This window comes from Anas acuta, chromosome 1, assembly GCF_963932015.1.
Source record: "Anas acuta chromosome 1, bAnaAcu1.1, whole genome shotgun sequence".
In the NCBI taxonomy this organism is placed as follows: domain Eukaryota; kingdom Metazoa; phylum Chordata; class Aves; order Anseriformes; family Anatidae; genus Anas; species Anas acuta.
In genome coordinates, this window is record NC_088979.1 from 111,560,248 (window position 1) to 111,580,687 (window position 20,440).

Here is a 20,440-nt window from a genome sequence, read left to right on the forward strand (position 1 = left end):
ATAACATCTATTGAAACCTTGCTGATGACAAGAAAAGGAAGCTGAAAGGACTAAAAAAGACAATATGAAGATGAAAGAGAACAGATATACAAGAAGAACCAGACAGCAAAAAGAGAAATACATTTTGGAGAGAAAAATATGAAAAGCAGCAGACATGTCAAAGGCAATTACGTTGATTTAAATGCTTCAAAAGCTGGACTTTTCTCATAAACTACATTAAATGGAGAAACACTGACAAGCACGGTTTGTTTCACTGCACTACACAAAGCACTCACTAATTAAAAATAAATAAATCAAACATTAGATTTCTGGGCACATCCTGGTCATGTTACCTGTGTAACTCAATTTTTAAAGATTTTTGATGTCTCTAGTGATGAGTTCATATAGCATAAAGCATCAGTCGAATAAAAAAAAAAAGACAAAAAGCTTTTAACTCACCATTGTTCTTCTCAAACAACTGCAGAATAAACATTCTTCATATGATTAGTTTTGCACGTGAGTTAATGATATAATTCCATAATGGACTCATCAGGTTATGAAAGTTCCTACATCTGTTATTCTTGCAATCTAGTTATTACTGAAAAGATAGACTTGCGCATACATTATTGGAAAGCATTATTAACCACTATAACAACATATAAACATTAGATGGTAGTAGTTATTTAACTTTTTAAAGATTTTTCTGTTATTTTGTACATAGTCAAGTTTAATTTAAGAATACAGTTAACTGAGGCATTACTGGCTATGTCCAGGTAACTGTTTCAGCTCAGAAGCTCATCTGTGACTATCATCTAGAGTACTATAAGACAATACTATTCAGAGGTTACAACATCATAGATTATGAATTATTGTACGGACTGATTATTTTTTACCTCTAAAGGACAAAGAATGTTTCTGAGATAGTACAATCTTTGTCTGCAGGCTCACTAAATTTAGCCCTGCAACTCCAGGTGAAGGTCATCCTTAATAAATAATCCTATTGAACACCCTCACCCCAGCTTCACTTCTGTTGAACATTTACACCCCGTAAAGTGTAGTTAAATCACAGAATCACAGAACTATTTAGGCTGGAAAAGACATTCAGGATTGTCAAGTCCAACCACTAACTTGATTGAGTCCCATCACTAAACTTTAGTGTGGCATCCGCACATATTTCAAACACCTCCAGGGATGGGGTCTCCACCACCTCCCTAGGCAGCCCTTTAAATAATTGAGCTAAATAGAAAACAATGTTTATGGGATAAAACTGTATGAATAGTTTCATCACGAATATTTTTTCCCTGAGTATAACCAAGTTAAGTTTTATTATTTATTTTAAAACTGTAGTCTTACTATTCCAGTAGAAGATAACACATCTCCACTATAAGCAAATTCTAACTTCACAGTAAGCAAGAAATAACCTATAATGAACATACCTCCAAATTCCAGTCACTTTTTTTTTTTTTTTTTTTAATATAGAAACAAGTTTGTCGATGACCCAGAGGTGCAATGTAGAAAAAAGACAAGGGATTTGCCACCAAGGACCTGGGTAGGGTACATCAGATATCCTAGAAGAAATTTCTTTCACAGAAATACAATTATTAAAAAAAAAAAATGTATTTGACATACCACTCTCAATGTTGCTGGAAAAAACTTGGAAATGTACAGCTCCATATTTTAAAGCTGGAATCCAAATAGATAGAATCTCTTTTTTATTTAAACTTTTGACTCCGGGTTGATTTCCTAGATTTTGAACAAAAGCAAACACTTGAGAATGGCAGCTTTGCTATTGTTTTTATCTCCAATTCTCCATTCAAGGGTAACTAAAACCTAACTCACTATATCTAATTTCTTATTGTTACTGTAAGCTCTGTGCATACACACGTACATGCACAAGCACTGAATATCATAGCTTCAGCTGGCTCTTATGGACGCAAAGTGCTTCAGAAGAACAACTGAAATGTCATTACCTTTAGAAGTATTTTTGACAAAAAAAGATAAGGTTCGAGCCCTGTTGTTAAATTACAAAGCTAAAGTGAATCTCTATTTTATTTTGCTTGGAACTAAAAGGGCAAACTTTGATAAGGAAATCAACTGGATGAATTTAGGTGTGGCCCAGGCATGCAGACTATATCATACCACAGCAGCAGTGTCACAGTGGTTGCAGCCTTGCAGTAATCCACATAACCAGTGAGACGATGGAGCAATCTAATGGGGAGCACTGACTTGGTTCACTGGTTCATCCCCATCCTTGAAGAAGTAGGTGGTTGCTTCAGAGCACTGCTGGTGCCTCCCACCTGGCAAAGCTTCTCTGGAGCATTCTTCCCAGGTTTAGCTTTCTGGCTCTCAGTTCCTTGAAAATTTTCTACTTTCTTCTAATATCAAGAACATTGGCTGCTCCACCATTGGATGTGTCTTCTATTTTGGGTTGATGCTGATTTGGATCACATAAAATCTCACATATCTGCAGGAATTCTGTTTGACATGAAAAGATGTTATGCTTGCAAAAAGCATCAGTTCCTTAAAAACAAAATAAAATGAAACAACAAATAAACAAAAATGTTAAGACAGTACTGTGTTCCCTAAAGCATTAAAGCTATGCACATCAATCAGATTGCTACAGGCTCTCAGAAGACACTACAGAATGTGTGGACCACAAGAAGACAAAACATTTTTATCACTTAATCTGAAAAGCTAAAGCGTCTTCCCATTCTACATGGGGAAAAAAAGGGGGAGCCACTCTTAAAAAATAAAAGCTTTGTGCAAACAAGTAGGTGCTGCAAAAAATAAAGCCACAATTTGTTCTTCTAGATAAATTATATTGAAATATCACTTAAAAAATATGACATTTAAAATATTTCATACAGTCCATCCAAAACACAGACCCAAATCTCACAGTCTTCTTGAACTTTTTTTTTTTTTTTAGTCTGCATTTCCACCTGTTTTGTTTAGGTACCATGTGGCAGGCAGAAGACTGTGATAATGCAGAGAGTACTGTAGTGGTGGCAGCTTAAATAAGAGCCATCACTGTGTAAATAGTTTGACAGTCATTTCAACTGCATTGCTTCCTGATGGGGATAGACATATGATCACCTAATTTCCATATGAGAACAGCATATATTTTAATAGCCACCTCATTTTTCACCAGCAGGCTATGAATATTCAATAATGATATTTCCTACATCGTTTCTTACCCTGGTCTTCTTTTCCCTCAAAATGAAATTAAAGAGAAAGTGGGGAAAAAGTTACAGCTGCTTGCTCTACATTCCCATTTTCTAACTTTTTTGTTGTTGTTGTTTTTCATAATACTACAACTGTCCAATGATCACATGAAATCCTATCTGTGCTTTCCTTAAAAAACAAACAACACTGTTTTTTCCCTGGGACACTTTGTCCTCATTACTTTTCAGAAGGTCCTGAAAACGAATAATAGCACTTCTGAGCCAAAACTGCCACATTTCTTGTCAAAGGTCATCATCCTCTTATAAATTTAAAGAGAAAGAAGCTACTCCAAGACCCCTCATCTGTTTGGCCTAACGGGTATGGATTGCAAGTAACATATTGCACATCTTTTGTTCTGGTCTGAATGCTTACTCTTAAAGACTTCATCGAGACCCAGAAAGAAATAACCACTGCTGCTGTATTTATCAGGTTAACCTCTTCTTACCTTATGGTTGTTCGAGAGTATATACAAGATGGTGATAATTTTCCTAGCCTAACACTACAAGAAGTGGCTTCTGTACAAAATTAATCAGAAAAAAAAAAAACAAAAACAAAAACAACTTTGGTTCCTTTAACAGCACTGTAATCAGAAAAAACAGCGATTGCAGAAGCACAGGAACTGAAGTCCATTTGATGCCCAGCTGTTGTCCCATAAGATTTGTACTTAAGCAATGATGACAGTCCTGCTTTACCTCTCCTATGCCACCTGAATATATAAAGAGATTAGGGCTGTCAATATAGCAACCGCCAGGAACTACAAATATTTAGGGTCTAGAATTATTCCTACAAGTCAACAGGAATCATAGTGACAATTTTAATGAAAGTTGGACTAGATTCAAGGACAGGGGAAGAAAAGGTTATGTTCCTATAAGTACCTTAGGCTGCAACTGTTTTGACCTCCACTATGTTTTATTTTTTTCCAAGAGTTTAACAGGAACAAATATTTGTATAGGTGTTACACAATTGTGCTATGGGGAAATGTTGAATTACAAAATAAACTGCATTCCTGACAAATTGTAATTACTGCCCAGGAGAATGAACATGAAGAAACTGCTTCCTCTCAGTTGTGGGAACCAGGCTTCTTCTGTGCACCTGATCAGAAAAAACATATATATATATATATATAAATCCCCCAAATTAAAAGAAAATTCCCACAACCAGAGAACTTGCACAGGTTCACATGAATATGTTTGGGATTTCAGAATCCTGTGCAGATGTCAACCAGAAGACTGGGATAAGAGGGATCAGTGTCTGGTAATTATGGTTACATGAGCTGACATAAAGGAAATTTGAGATTAGAAACTCTCTCCAAATCCAGAGGCCAGACACACACCTTCTGTTTACCAGAAGTAATCTCCTTTTCCATGACATGACTCCAGATACACATACACATGCAGAGGGCAGGATTTGGCCTCTTCACTTGTTTTTCCACAGTGCTGTGGAAAGTTGCGTCACTATCACTTCTAAATGTTTAAAAAAAAAAAAAAAAAGAAAGAGAGAGAGAAATTAAAAGTCAAGTCTCAAAAATTCTGAGGTATGCTTAAAAGCAGAATTAAAAATAATACATGCTAAGCTCTTTTTATTTGCCCACCCGCTTTCATAGTATGGAAAGTTTAAATATTTTACATTTTTCAAAAGCCACAGAGGCCAAAAATGTATTTCTTTTCCAATAAAAATTGAGATTCTCAGGTGAAAAACAGATTGCAGTCCATACAGTGAAACTCATGAAGCTGAGGCAGAAACTCATGAAGCAGTGAAACTCATGAAGTGAGGGCAGACTCCACTCTGATGAGAGCATGAGGTCGGTGGCCAGCCAGGGTTAGCGGGGGCTGATTCTTCTAAAAGGCCAGACAAAACTGAACTTAGCCAAGGGGTTTGCTGTGTAGTCGACGTGGCCCGAGATGCCCCCTCATCCTGCCACACACAGAGGGCCGCTGCTGCCATCAAACCCGGACTGCATGCCTCAGCCTACCCCAATAAGCACTATTCCCCTCATTTGGATCAATATGCTCTTTCGTCTGTATCCATAGCCCTCCCAGGGCCTGCCACCTATTGTGTCACAACAGCCTCTTCCAACTAACCAGCTCTCTAATAGCCCCATTCAGAAAGGCTCAGACACTACAGAATTTTCTAACATTTGTCTTTATAGTATTCCCAGAAGCAGGGAAGGGCAACTTTAAAGTAAATGGAAAACTGAGGTACCCAGAGACAGCAGCAACACCAAAGGTTACACAGGAGATCTGTGGGGTAGCAGATCAGGCTCTCAAAGGCCACACACAAGTGCCTTAACCACCAGACCACTTCTTCAGTCAGGTTTGGAGCCAGGAAATAATGTCTGGACACTCTTTTAATAAAAACAAAACCAGCTAAAGCTTTTGGATACAGACCCAAGACTCACTCATGCCTTAATTCTCCGCAAAAGTTTGCTTCAATTCCAGGCAGTAATAGCTAAAGAAAACATTTTGGGCAGTATCTCCCACTGATTTAGGCCTGCACAAAATCATTCAAACCAAGGCAGCTTGACCAAAAAGTTGCCTATACATCTGATTTTCTTTTCTCTCCCAGATGTAGCCCTTGCCCAAGTAAGACTGAATCACATGAAGCACAAAAAGGCTACATTAATTGTGCAAAGACGAGAAAGAGGGTAAAACACCAATTCCACTTTTCTTCCCCTTTTCCAAAAATTCTTGCCTTTGCAAGCATATTAATATAACAAATGAAGGGAGCATGGGTGGCATTTAGGATGAATTTTTTCACCCAGCCTCCACCTGTAATCAATACCTTAATGATTCTCCAGTGCAGCCAGTTTGTTAACACTCATAGCTTGTCACTATAAGAAAAAGCACACCAAAGATAATGGGGAATTCAAACTTGGGGCTGGATGAAAAGTATTTAAATAGCTTTTCAATTCAGTGGGTCACTGTAAGGTTTTCATTAGCAGTAATTATGCAAGAAGTAGAGGTCACCATCAGAAATTTTGCAGAGATTAAAGAGGCAGGATTCAAAATGAATTTACAGAATCACACAGAATCACAGAATCACAGAATTTCTAGGTTGGAAGAGACCTCAAGATCATCAAGTCCAACCTCTAACCTAACACTAACAGTTCCCACTAAACCATATCCCTAAGCTCTACATCTAAACGTCTTTTGAAGACTTCCAGGGATGGTGACTCCACCACCTCCCTGGGCAGCCTGTTCCAGTGCCTAACAACCCTTTCAGTAAAGAATTTCTTCCTAACATCTAACCTAAAACTCCCCTGACGCAACTTTAGGCCATTCCCCCTCGTCCTGTCACCAGGCACGTGGGAGAACAGGCCAACCCCCACCTCTCTACAGCCTCCTTTAAGGTATCTGTAGAGAGTGATAAGGTTGCCCCTGAGCCTCCTCTTCTCCAGGCTGAACAAGCCCAGCTCCTTCAGCCGCTCCTCGTAGGACTTGTTCTCCAGGCCCCTCACCAGCTTCGTCGCCCTTCTCTGGACATTTAAAGCTAGAATATTGGATTGTACACTATCAATAGCTTCCATCTATCCATCTCTTGTGTTAATGTGCATCTAGTGTCTTTAAAAAAAAATTGCCTGTTCTTTTTTTCCTTATGTCACTTTTTTTTGCAACTTCTGTTTACTAAAGCACAAAAGTTTTAGGTCTAAGGCACTATTGGTAGGGCTCAGTGAAACAAGCAAACAGAAACATCTTGGTGAATTAGCCTTCTAAATCGTCTTGCAACTATTTTCACTTCTTACTTTTCATATATGGAACAACAAAAATCATGCATTTTAGGAAAAAAAAAAAAAAGTTATTTCCCACATTGTTCCTTGCTACTACATCAGGCCAAGCCAACATAGAAAGAGAGAGAAATTTTGGTTACCGATGTAGAACCAAAGTTCTCTACCCAAAAAAAGTGCTTTCACGTAGGCAATTTCAGAGCAATGACATTTATAGTATCACATCCCTTGTGTAAGATGCTTCCTTTCTCTCCAGTAATATTCCAGGAGTAGCAACAGAAGAGCTGTAACACAGCTGGAGGCCCTTGGAAACCACTGTGATTTACTGAAGTAGCTGCATACAGCACTGTGAAGCTGACCCTCGTGCTCCTTTGAGAATGAACCTGTACTTAGAAAAGTCATCTTTCATTTTCACACCACATGGGTCAGAATCCCTGAGGGACCGTGGACTTTCAAACTGCAATTCAATTGCTCTTCGAAGGGTCATGGTGTACAAAGCCAGACTCAGTGCTCAGTTTGAGTGCTGATGCCAGGCTTTCCACTCAGCATGCCTCCTTGCTCGCTCCAGGGCAGCTATAGATTCATTAAGAACAAATGCTAATGTTGCTCACACAAGCTTTGAGTAGAAGGATGAAGGCAAGCAAAGACTTCTTCAGATCAAATTCTTCAGAGGTGTTTGAACCCTTAACTCACCAAGAGAGACATAATCAGGTGCCACTATCAAGCTGGAGGGAAACAGACACCAAAGGGAAAGAGAATTCCTGAAACATAGGAGCATTATTCCCCCACAAGGACAATCACAACCTGTTTGCTTTTATGAGCAAACAGCTTCAGAGAATAACCAAATCACCACCTGTGATGGGCTTGTTCTCTAGGTGTCTTTATTGTCCATTCAGGGGAACTACAAATATTGGCAACATGATTCTTCTAAGTTGGTGCTGATGAGCAATTAAGTACAACCTGGCATATTAGTTTGCTTCATTCATTTTTTACTCAGGAGTTAAGAGGTTCAAACAGTCTAAGCAACACAGAACCCATATTTGAAACAGTCAGCTGAAGTGTTACAAAATCGTGCAGCACATTGAGGGTCTTCCCCTGCAGGAATCAGAGAAGGCCAAGTCCTTAGAAAGCTCTGCTAACAAATGAAGCTCATTTGGCATTCATTTGGCTTTAAGAGCAATACGCTGATTTCTAGCACTAAACTGTGGTGAATTGCTTTAAAATACATTGTAACATAACAGAATGAAAGTCACAATACATTACAGCTTCTGCAGCTCTTTAAGAATTTTACGTTCAGGCTGCAAGAGTCTGGAGTCCTTTGGAAGTGGTTACAAGTTCACCTCCTGGTCCTGATAGTAAAAGACACCTCTGATTACAGTGCACAGGAGAACCAAGACTTCATAAATGTAAAAGTAATAAACTTTCCTTACCTAAATAATATAGGGTTCATGTGTTTCTGCTCAGACTACAAGTTCTGATGGTACAAGCTACAGCAGTGTTTGAGTTAATTGATTCAGGGGCTACTGCTGCATAAATAATGCATAATAATAGCAAATGACACTTCACAAAATGCATACACTGAGTTAAATAATGTGGACTCCTCAAATATGGAGAACTGCCTGTGCCTGAAAAGTCTTTAGTTTTGATTAATCATTTGTAATCTGATCAAATGGAAGAAAGAAAGCTGCCTGGTGCAAATGACTATTTTCCCTTTTTTAACAGCTGACCGAACAATTGGGCACCCTTCTGGGTTGAGGAACAAATTAATATTCCTCAAATAACTCAAAAGCATTTAAAGACTGAAACAGGCTGCATATGGGGATGCAGCTAGAAGTGGGTTAAGTAGTAGGCAATTAGCTGCACATAAACCATGAATCAGTCTGTTTTGATGATAAGACTGTAATTTCAGCTTATGCCTTTTCAAGTATGTTTCACAAACACAATAGGCAGGCTTATACTGAAAAGTGAGTAAAACGGTTCTCTTCTGTTAAGTGAAAACATTTCTTTTTCCTTCCTTACTGATCTCTAGGAACCAGCAGAAAGGTTCAGTGTAGCACTATAGGCCCATACTGTAGTTGTGTTTGTATGACCAAGGCCTTCAGAAAAAAAAAAAAAAAAAGGAAATAAAAGATTCACATTAATTTAAAATTTGGCACTGTGGTACCAAACCACTTAATTCACACTAATTTAATATTTGGTACTGTGTGGCACCATGCTGTAAAGTAGTTCAACGTGACCATCCAGGAAACATTGCTCGGTACTAAATAGATGATTTCTCCTACACCAAATTTTCCCCCCTTCCTAAATTGAAAGAAAGGCTTTATTTTATGTTTATTTTTCAAGTTTATTGTCTTATAATTTTATTATTATTATATTATACATATGCTTATATTATAAAACAATATCATATCATTCCTGTTATTACATTACAAATACTTAAACCTCTACTTGAATTCACAGAATAACATGATAACCGATGTTTGAAAGGCAGGCTAGAGGTAACACAAAAGTTCAAGAAATGCCAAATGAGGAATACATTGCAGAATCTGGGGAATGCAAGAAAAAAAATAACACAAACACTCTTCAGAGTCATCTTAGAGTTTCTAACCCAAACTATTTTACTTGGAACCATTTTGTGGTTCAACTCACTTTCACTCTTTGATTTAAAAGGTAGTGAAGAGGTCTCGTTTACACTTTGAATAGTAATGTAAAATATGATCAATCATGCTGGATCACACAAGGATCAGCATTAAAAGAAAGTTAAATGAAAAGAGGGTATGTCCATGGACGTTTTAACCACTAACCACAACATTAGGCTAAGCTGAACAATGATTTTATAACGATTGATTAATTCTTTTTTGTGCACAATGACTTGTTCTTTGGGATCTCTCCCACATTTTCCTCTCACAGGATTTTAGGTTACAAAGTGTCTTCTTGCTAGCTGCAGAGAAAGGGTAAAAAGCAGCACAGGAAAAGTTCAGAGGAAACCAGTTCACTGATGACAGTTGCAGGACTGTAAGTTGTGATGAATCCTCATGTTAATTTTGTCAGCACTTTGTGCATGAAATACATGGTTAGATTGTACATGTTTCTTTCCTACCATGCACACACAGGATAATGCCTTTTTTGCACAGAAGGAACCAAATAGATACACAGGGAGACAGATTTTTCAGAGATGCAACATTTACCTTTGCTTTTCTTTGGCCTCTCAAAATTTCGTGGCTAATTTTTGAACTCTAGCTTTCTTGTTGTTTATACTCCTCAAATAAAAAGGATACACCTCCAAACCACTAATGACAATTACTTATGTTTATAGTGTGGTTGTGAGTCTGCTGTTGGCAACATCTCACAAACAGACCATGGCATTTCAGCACATTAGCCATGGTTAGGCTGAGCCCAAACTGTGGAAAATGAGAGCTCAAAATCTTATGCAGCATAGTCACAGTTCTGGCTCCTGTTACAGAACTGAGTTGTGTTTTAAGAATACAGTATGAAATCTCTCTTTTTTTTTTTTTTTTTTTTTTTTTTGCATGCAAAACCAATGTAACCTGAATACAAATAAACCACAAAAGAGATTATGCTTCTCAGCAATTATAGCAATTGGGTCTGGAGAACAACAATGGCTTTTCTTTCTCTTATTCATGTATGTCCTTTTGTTCATTGTATGTTGGGATGGTGATGCCGAGTGGAGCATGGTAGGGATGAATTGACATCTTGGTAGGTAAGGGGCAAAGAGCTGGATAAGGAACCAAGAGTGCCTGGAGCAAAAAATAAAGTGAAGACTTCATGGCTGCAATTCACATCAAACTGCTATAAATAAGTAATAGAATTTGGTCAATTAGTCATCTTCTGTCTTGAGGACAGTTTTCTCTATTTCAGTCAACTAAATGTTCAGATCTTTTAGTGGATGGATACACTGATTTCTGACCTCTTCTTAAGAGTTTTTCTCTGCATGCTTGAGTCATGGGACTTGGTACAGAATATATGATCCATTCTTAGCCTATTTTCTCTCTAGTCATGACCATACAGCAGCTGAACTTGTATTGCCTTATATTTGTTTTTAAATTTGATTTTACCATGCATAGTACAACTGAGTTAAGCCGATGTGAGTTCTGGAATGCACTCTGGTAAGTCAGACAGAGACAGGAGTGTTTTTTAACTGGTCTTTCTCCTTATCACATTTAACCACAGACAAGAGAACTAGTAGGAAAATAAACTGGAAATCTAGCATGTTTGTTCTGCTTTGCCAATGCAGAAATGGTCTTACCTTGATAGCATTTTAAAGAAATATTTACAGGAGAAACAGAAAAGATACAACTGCTTTTGGAGTATTTTTCTTGTAGAAGAGCCGTATTAACTTTAACAGGAATTTAATACGCAAATTTGGAGATGTTTACTGCAGTGGAATGGAGGTGAGTTACAAAGGCCACAGAGAAGACTTCTCAGATAAGAGGTATCAGAGCACTTTTGTCTCTAGTGGATATAGGCCAGCTGAGCGACAGCCCACATAATAAAGAACAAAGTCATTTCTCTTTTTAACCATCCTTATAGACTCCTAGGCATGTGATGTAATTCTATTTAACTCCACAGAGAAGTTATCATTTCCTGTTAGAGTCCATCAAGTGTTTCTGTATAGGTTTCCTTTCACAGACTCCTTAGCATAGCCAGAAAATTAATTTTCTTCGTGTAAACTAAATGGCATAGCCTTTTTTCCTCTGAAGTCTTATGATGCCTTTCACCACAAAAACAGCCTACATGCAGCTGTATCTTGTTTTGGAGCCTGTGCTCTTGCATATGGTTTCTAGATAGAGGCAAATATCACTGCAATAGTTATTTAAATAATATATTGTCACACAATGATTAATTTCTGTTTTAGTTTCAGCATGAAAGTCTGTGGCAGAGACCCCCATATGGTAAAATAATAGGCTGAAAGATTAGCCGCCATCACCATCTGTTACTCATCCCTGATTTCACTCCCTCTTTCAAGAGCTGATTGCAATTTCAAAATCTTTCATTGAATGAGTCTATTTTCTTTCAAGTTATTACCTAGATGACTTCAGTAATTCCATATAGATGGGGCCTGAAAAAGAAATGCTGAGATCAGTGAACGTGCACAAGACATTTGCATAACGCAGTGGAACAGAGGGTGCTGCAATAGGAAATTTGCAGGGCTGGTGTCTCACTTCGCCTGTCAGTGTTTACAACAGTGTAAAGCCATTGCCTGCTTTGGAGTCACTTCAAAGAGCTACGCTACTGCAAGAGAGAAATGAGGTGCTTGGCATCCCTTTTCTTATCAAAGTCATCCATTGTGTACAGCAGGTGAGAGATAACAAAACACTTCTTTGAGTATGACTACCTATTACATGTTGCTCTCTTTAGATGAGTATTCACGTCTATATAGGTGAACTACATTTCTTATTGTGTCCAAAGGAAAATAATGTAAAAGGGAGAGAGGAAGAAGGAAAGATAGGGAAAGACAAACAAAAAAGAAAAAATGCATGTGAGGTAAGCACAAAGGGGAAATCAACAAAAAAGTATTCTGTGATTCAGATCCCCACTGATTTGTATGACAGGCTCTAAGTCAAATCTAATATGCAATGTATCTTTGGCATGCAGCCCTTCAAATGCATATCAGTCCTTGCAGAAGAACTTTTGCTGTTTGAAGGTTTGGCGCTGCTGGCAGAGAGGACACTGCTTGTGCTGTGAGCTGCCCAGTGTTTTGTGATAAGCATCACTCTTGACAGATTGAGGTAAGGTAATCAAGCCTGAATTTAATTGTAAGCAAACAGATATTGAGACTATGATAAATACAACTGGAAGCAGAAAGAATCTCTCTCTACCCTCCGTCCCCCCCCCCTTTTTTTTTTTTATAGGAAACACAATGAAGGGATAAGCCACATCTCCAGATTTTACCAGCAGAAACATCAGAAACACTATTGCTACATCTGAAATTGAATTAGAAATGAATGGCATTTCTGTTAGTGCTCCTGTGTATCACTCTATTTGAGTAGGAAAAAAAGTCCCTGCCTCTTAGCATTGGATAGCACTATATTTAGAGGTGTCCTTGCCTTTCGCTGGCTCTGTGCACAAGTTAGATCTCAGGACCCCTATTAAGGCTGCAAAGTTTTCTCTGCTTTAACTTTGAAACTGTATCTACAACGTGACATCATTGAAGAGTGACATTTTTCTATGACATGGTTCACAGCTTCTTTAATGGTGAAGTGAAATTCACTGACAAATTTCCAGTTCTGAGCAAGCAATTGCTTTGTTCCAGGCTATCATTAGAAACACTTACCCTGCAGGATCTGCCTGTGCTAATACCATTCTTCTCACACGAGCATGTAAAACAAATATATAAAAAAAAAATTAACTTACAGCCTGTTACTCTATTTTGTTAGCTGAATGACTGCTAAAGTGTCATGATTGGCATGTATATGCTCCACAGGCTGATTCAAGCCACAAGTGATCTGAGCCACTGACTTGTGAGTACATCACAACTACAAAATCACTTTTTGCCCTAGCCCGGTCTCAGGTCCCATTGCCTGTTACATGTGCCTCCAACTTTACTTTCTAAATTAAACTTCAGGTATGTGAAAAATACTTTCCTGCTTGTACATTGCCTAGCATATCATCAGGAAGCAATAGACACACAAAAAATAATAGAAGTACTTAATGCCACAGGCTGTCAACTTTGTTTTCCAGATCCATCACTTCCATTGTTCACTACGGGACATCAGGCCAGATTCATAGTGCAAGTAAATCTGCACAGCTTTGCTATGCATGACAGAGCTGCCCCAAAATGGAACTACCAGTGTTTATGTGCAGGAACAGTCTAAATGTCACTCTTCTGTCTGGCTCATGATTCAGAAGACCATAACTGTTTGACATAGCCCATGTATTTGTTATTTTAGGGGGCTGGTTAGAAGGAGATGGCAAAGGTTTTGGAGTCAATGATCTCCATCAGCTTTACAAACAAGGCAAGACTGCTGGGCTTTGTTTTCTTTTGGGAACTTTCCAAGCATCAGTACTTTACAAGTTACCCCCATAGGCAGCTCAGTGTCTGTTTCAAGTTAATGCACTTTGTTTTTCAGGCCACAAATAAAATCAGAACAAAGTAAAAGTTCAGATTTGTTTGAAAACAACCCAAATTGTGTACCGTGTGAAAAGAAAGGTAAAAAGAGGGTCAGGGAAGTTGAGAGTAGAGAGGGCATGGGATAGGAAAAATCTCTCCAGAGGAGGGAAAGTGATTTTTTATGGCACAGAAAAAGAACAAATTGAAGAAAGGAAAAAAAAAAAAAAAAGATAATAGTCAAAAAGTCTGTGAAAATCACTTCAAAATACTGCAGATCTCTTTCTTCTGGTGAAGTTTTGGTCTCAATCGTAAGAGGGTCAGAGACTGAAAGTGCCAGCTCTCGTATTACCTTTGTATTAGAGGTACAAGAAGCAGATAACAACACAGTCAAGATACCAGGCCCTTGATTATAATATTTCAAATAATTTGAGAACCCTGCTCAACATGATTTTTGAATTTTTCAATTCCTGGAAAAGCTGTAGCAACAATGGAGGACTTGTATTAATAATATATCAAACACACACATACCTTTCTTAAAACAACATAACCATGGAAGGATTTAGAGGGATACCTATATATACATATTTCCTATTAGTAGGTTTTGTGTATCCAACTTAAGACTATTCCTCTTTGCCTTTTGGAGATTAAAAGATTTATGAACACTGAGATTTGGAACTGCTCTGGCAAAGAGTCATGGATGTGCCTGCTCATTTCAGAGATGGGGAAAAAGAGGCAAAGAGCTGTCAAAGGAGGTATGGAGGTACCTTTGTTTCTCAATCTGTGAACGTGCTGCTGTGTTAGTTGATTTCCCCCGTGCTTTGCCCTTGCTTTTATCCCACAGCTTTATTCTCAAGAATAGCACCAGAGTTAGACTCCTAACTTGGTGTTTGGAAGATCCAGTTTTAAAATTCTCCATCCCTTTGAAAATATGGGACGAATATGGGGACAGTAGTGCCCATCTGCTAGGTGGGGATTACAACATGTTCCATACAACACAGAGAAAGGCAAAGAAAGTGTGTTCTTCCGTGATTGTTTCTCTCCTCTGCTGGGTGTACTGCTTTGTGCAATCAGCCTCAAAAATTTCCATTGACTACCATGGAAACTGCATTGGGCCAGGAGAAGCCATAGAGATGACAGATGGTAAGAAGTTCTGCATATGATCGCCGTATAGAATTGCTCACTGAATACTGAATTCAAATGAGTGCATTGGCTCCTCAAGTGGATCAGGGTTGAACTCAAAAGCAGACAGGAAACCACCCCTCAGAACAATACCAAGTTAAAAATGATGCTAATATTTTATGAGATGTTAAAGCAGGCAAAAAACATATTCAGTGATACTATCACTTATCTAACATCCGTGGGGTAGCTTCTCTCTTTGGTTCACTGGATAGGCTGATCTTTCTGTGAAGATAAACAAAAAAAAAGGGGGGAAAACAAAAATGAAAAAAGCCAATTCTACTAAAACAATCGATAAGCAAAGGAACTGTCTGGTTTAAAGAAGTGAAAATAAGAGATGAAACCTTTGAAATCCATGTCACCATTTGAAGACTGGCTCAGATCTGCATTGACCCATAGCCATTATCATAGCTGGGAGAGATTTTGGTAGCCTCCATAAAATAGGACTGGGTTATTAACCCAGTTAAGAGCAGATATTCACATCAAGCAGTTCAAAATCCAAATCTGCATTGTCACCCAGTTGAAAGAAATGTAAAAACAAAATCTCATTTGTGACATGGAAAGGAATTTTTCCTTTATCAAAAGTCACAAATTGATAGTGCCACAATTTTCTTCCTACGTTACTCTGTTTAACAGTAAAACCTCAGTGCTTTGGTATTACAACGAGGACAACCAAAGAGAAATTCAAGACAAATGAATGTGTCATCTGCCACCTGGGATAAGAACGTTAGCAGAATGGAGAGAAATTTTCATTGTTCCTGTAAATTGTGTGGCTGTGCTTTGAACTATACTTGTTTCATTTTTCTCTGAAAACAACTCAGAAAACTCTGCTTTAACAGAGAGCCAGCACAAGTAACTTAGGCCCCTCTGGGCAAGGAAAAGTTTACAATGCCCAATTATCACTTTGCCCGAGCATTTTAGGTCCCTTGCAAGTGACAGAGAAAGACGGCTTTACCTTTCAAAAGATGACTTGCTAGCAACAATGAAAATATGCAATTGAAAAGCTAGGCAACAATTTATATAATCTCTTTTTATTACAAAGTTTAATTTTTTTCTCTTATAGCTAAGGAGCAGTGGTGGGCAAGGAGAGAAGCATGTAACACCCTCCTGCTGGAGGATTAAAAAAAAGAGGAGAAAAAGTAATTTCAGTAAAGCTGCAAGAAGAGAAATAAGAAAGCTCTTTATCCTCCACAGATCCAGCTAGAGGAGCAGTCAACAAGGCATAACTAATGACAGCTTGAAAATATTTCTCCACACAAATTGAATAGATGAGGGAATATATTTTCACCATTGCTCTTAAAATTAATGTGGATGATCTTCCCAGATGAGTTAGGCACCTAACTGATGTCCAGATGTATTAATTTCCACAGGAAGTGATGCTGACACAATGGCAAATTTGTGCTACTCAGATCACACCAAACCATTGATTTTCTAAATTCAGCAGCTGATCTCATGTGGTTGCTTGCAAAGGCAGGCAAAGAGACCACACTGACTGCAGTAGCAAACTGAACTCGTATCTCACACTGACTTGAAGATGCAGTTTGACACGTGCTGCCTAAACAAACCTGAGCACGTCAGTTATTTTCAGATGATTTACTTGTTACAGTGGCTCACAACATAAAAGCCAACAATCAGTCATTAGCACGCAGCAGAGGAAATTTTCCCAGGGTATTATGTATCGTGTTTGGAGAGTTAGAACTCACTGCTATTATTTATTCACACCACTATAAATTATTCTTCTCAAAATGAACCCGAGTCACGTAAATGCTGACTTGGAAAGTACCAGAGCCTTCTCTCTTCCTGCAGCATGTATTTTTTCCTTTATAATAAACTTCCTGGTTAAAAATGAAAAACCAAAGTCTAGCAGAGCTTGTGTTTCAAATCAATATCCTGGAGTCAAAGGGAAAACCAGTTTGGTTAACATTTGCTGTATTCCTTATAAAGCTGTAAATTCATTGAGGGCTTCAGTTGCTCCAGTGCTGCTGAACTGCAAAATGGAGCACTACTGAAACATGCAAATAACTTTCATATTGGTGTAAGAATCAGACTATATGTCACAGGCTTTTCCTTTCTCTTTTTTTAAATAGGTATTTTGCCCCATCAGAGGATAGGCAACTAAGTACGCTAAATGCAGAGTAATTTTTGAGGGCTGTACATGAGGTCATTTCCAGCAAGGAAACTAACAGCAGTCAACCAGACGGAGTCAGTCCTCCACACAGTGAAAAGGCTTTTGGGACACAAATGCTGTTCACATTCCCTGTGTGATGAGGTTTACCAGAAACTGTACTGTAACACCAATTCATTTTATGCAAGCCTCCTGATAGGCAATGTCTTGTGTACATTGTTATCAGGCATGGGATTTAAATCACAGAAACTACAGCTGAAAATCCTTCCTGGGAGCTGTTACAATCAGCCAGAATCTGGTATACCAAATTTTCATTAAGTTGAAGGCATTTCAAGGTGTCTCTGTGGTGGTTCATTCCCACCATAGATCCTTCCACATAAATGGATGAACAAAAGGCTTCTCCTGTTAAAAGTGCAAACAGCCTTTTTTCTACCCACATAATTTAAGCACATAATTTTGAAGGGCAGCTAGCCAGAGGTACTGAGGATGAGCACCCAAGAGAGGAACTGGGATGCACTCAGGTCCAAGAGCTGTTGAAGGGCTCATTCTGCTCCTGCTGCAACAAATGAATTACCAGAAGTCCTCAGAAGTTACCTACATCGTTGCAGAGTTTAAAGCCAAGCCTTTTCAGCAGATAGCCCTTAAGCACAGACCCTATTATCGCCCCAGCTTCTCCAAGAACTCTAGCTGTACCCCAGAGTGCTGTTGGGACTGATTACCCCACAAAGGTTGATCTCAACCTTCAACATAGAAGTTGTATTTCTTGCTGCATTTAATACTTCGCCTAAATCACAAGAAATGTAGATACAAGCAAAGATTTGATCAATCTTTGATGAATACAGCTGACCACCTCAGCGTTCTTGTTCTTGGAGATGCTTGTGCTACAACTCAGACATCTGACATGCAAACACACAGGTCAGAAGCACTGCGTCCTGGGGCTAACTGGCTGCTCAAGTCTGTGACAGCTTCATTGTCGTACAATCGGAGAAGTGGCTATCTCCTTCAAAAATAGCTCAAAAATGACTTTTTTCTTGTTATTTCAGGCATTGCTGACATTTCTTTGGGATTTTCTGTCTGCAGCTACACCAAGACATTGCTGAAAGAAGCAATTCCATTGACAAGTTGCCCCCGGAGCATGCTATAGGATGTGATATTGCATGAGTGGATTCTGGAGATACAATCTGACCAAAAAAATGACACAAAGGTATCTCTCATATGCAGGAAGCACATATGTTGAATAAAAGTGTTACTTAATTCCCCCCAAACACTGATGAAGTTATTGGCAGATCAGAGCTAGTCTCCACTGATTGCTGCTTCTACAAAATACCACTGGAGAGTTGTTTCTCCAGCCTTTGGTGATATGAGGCAGGCAATTTAGATTTATTCTTAAATATGTATATATTTAAATTTTTTGATAATTTCTTCTCTGTCTAGGCATATCTCTACCCTTTTTGTTTCAAGACAACTAAAACAAGCTGGCCACTGTTGTAGCATTATTTTACCTGCCATTAGAGCTTGAAAAGACAGAAGTTCTTAGACTAAAATCAAGATCAACTTTTGCTAGCTCAAAAAGATCAAATAATTTGAACAAGCATCGAGAGACAGATCTTTGATGTATATAAATTGTAACCGATGGTGTACACAAATTAAGGGCATGGCCCTTGGGGTTTGGTATTTCTTCTGCAGGACCTTAGCTTTGAACTCCTGAGGTCCCTAGTTACCCATTTCCTTGCAGAGCATGTTTCCCACTTAAACAAACATTCCCAGGGCTCTTTGCACAGGACAGGAAGTCCAGGCTTCAGATTCACTCATGATCTAGCAGAAATGAGTCATTTATTATTTCAATTAATTGTTCGGCTAAACGTATATGTTTGCTATCATTCTATGGGTTTTTGATCTGTTCTTTTTCAGGCTCAGGACATGATCCTTGCAGGAAAGGGCTGCACAACCAAGACAGCTGCTAAGGAATGATGTCACTCATTAGTTTCACACTGGAAAAGTAAATACGCTAGCAAATGTCTTACACATCGATGTTTATTTGTGAGCAATAACTGGTTTGGAGAATGTCTACAGCTGTGAGAAGTGCAATAAAACAAAACAAGACAAATGTCAACACCTTGGTTGCCAAATGCAAAGCAAAGCAAATGGCTTTATCCTAAACAGAAAGTCCCTGCTTGCATGTAGGAGAATGCTTGCAGTTCCAGTTACTGCAGAGGAAAGCCAGGAGCACAGCGACTAAGGAGATCTCCAGCCACATCTCACAGAGCTAGCAGTTTGTCCTCCCATCACCAACCTGGGTGGGATGCAGCTGCCTAGCTATTTGTTTATGAAACTCCCAAGCTTTGCTCATCAGGCTGCTTGAGCTAACAGCCAAATATCCTCCCCACCCAGACCCTTCCGAGTGACTCGTGGAGCCTGTGGGGAGCCAGGAGAGGGAAGGCTTTTTTCCCCCTATGCTGAATAACAGCTCCATTTTCAGCACGTCATTAACTATTGCAGCTGCAGCAGAATCACTAAGCAGGGGGAAAAGAATAAAAAAAAAAAAAAAAAAAAAATCCCCCAAACTGAACTATAGGCTTTATAAGGTGATTTGTCCAGTGGCTCTTCTTTCCCTTCTCTGCTTTCCCTGTGAAAGAGCTCTCGGGGATACAGGGGAGTGAGGTGAGCGTGGAGCCACGCAGGGCTCATCCCCTGATACTGGCTTCAGTGGTGCAGCAGACCCTCCTGGCCATGCAGAATCAACAGGGATGGCTGTACTCACACAGAAGTAGGGGACACTTGGTAACATCCCTTAGAGGTCTAAGCAGCACTCGGAGCTTTCTTTTGAAGTATTAGGAGGTGCAGATACCACCCTATAAGCCCAAAGCTATCTGAAATGTGTTTATTTACAGAGCACACATCACCAATACTGCACCAGTTGTCACATCCATCCCTAAGGACAGCACAGGTCTTCATGCCATTTTCAAGCCTCGTAAAACCACAATTTTCACCCTAGCATTTCCAGTTAACAGCCACATCAGATTCTGCAAGACACCACCTTCCCTCGTCTCTCCAAGTTTCAGTATCAAATCCGTCACTGTGAATTGGTTTTCTTGAAAATTTAGACTTCAGAATGGCCAAAGCCTCCTGCACTCTGCTTGCC

The 20,440-nt window shown here is 39.0% G+C and overlaps 1 long non-coding RNA gene across 1 annotated transcript in view; it reads right to left on the reverse strand.

Moving 5' to 3' along the window:
• The window catches only part of LOC137861524 (uncharacterized), a 203,641-nt gene that overhangs the window by 10,500 nt on the left and 172,701 nt on the right, over window positions 1-20,440 (reverse strand). Inside the window, exons 6-7 of the long non-coding RNA XR_011099661.1 lie at window positions 4,535-4,664; window positions 439-2,499 (exon numbers count right to left, since the gene is read on the reverse strand). This is a non-coding gene — a long non-coding RNA (uncharacterized lncRNA). The remainder of the gene's footprint in view (window positions 1-438; window positions 2,500-4,534; window positions 4,665-20,440) is intronic.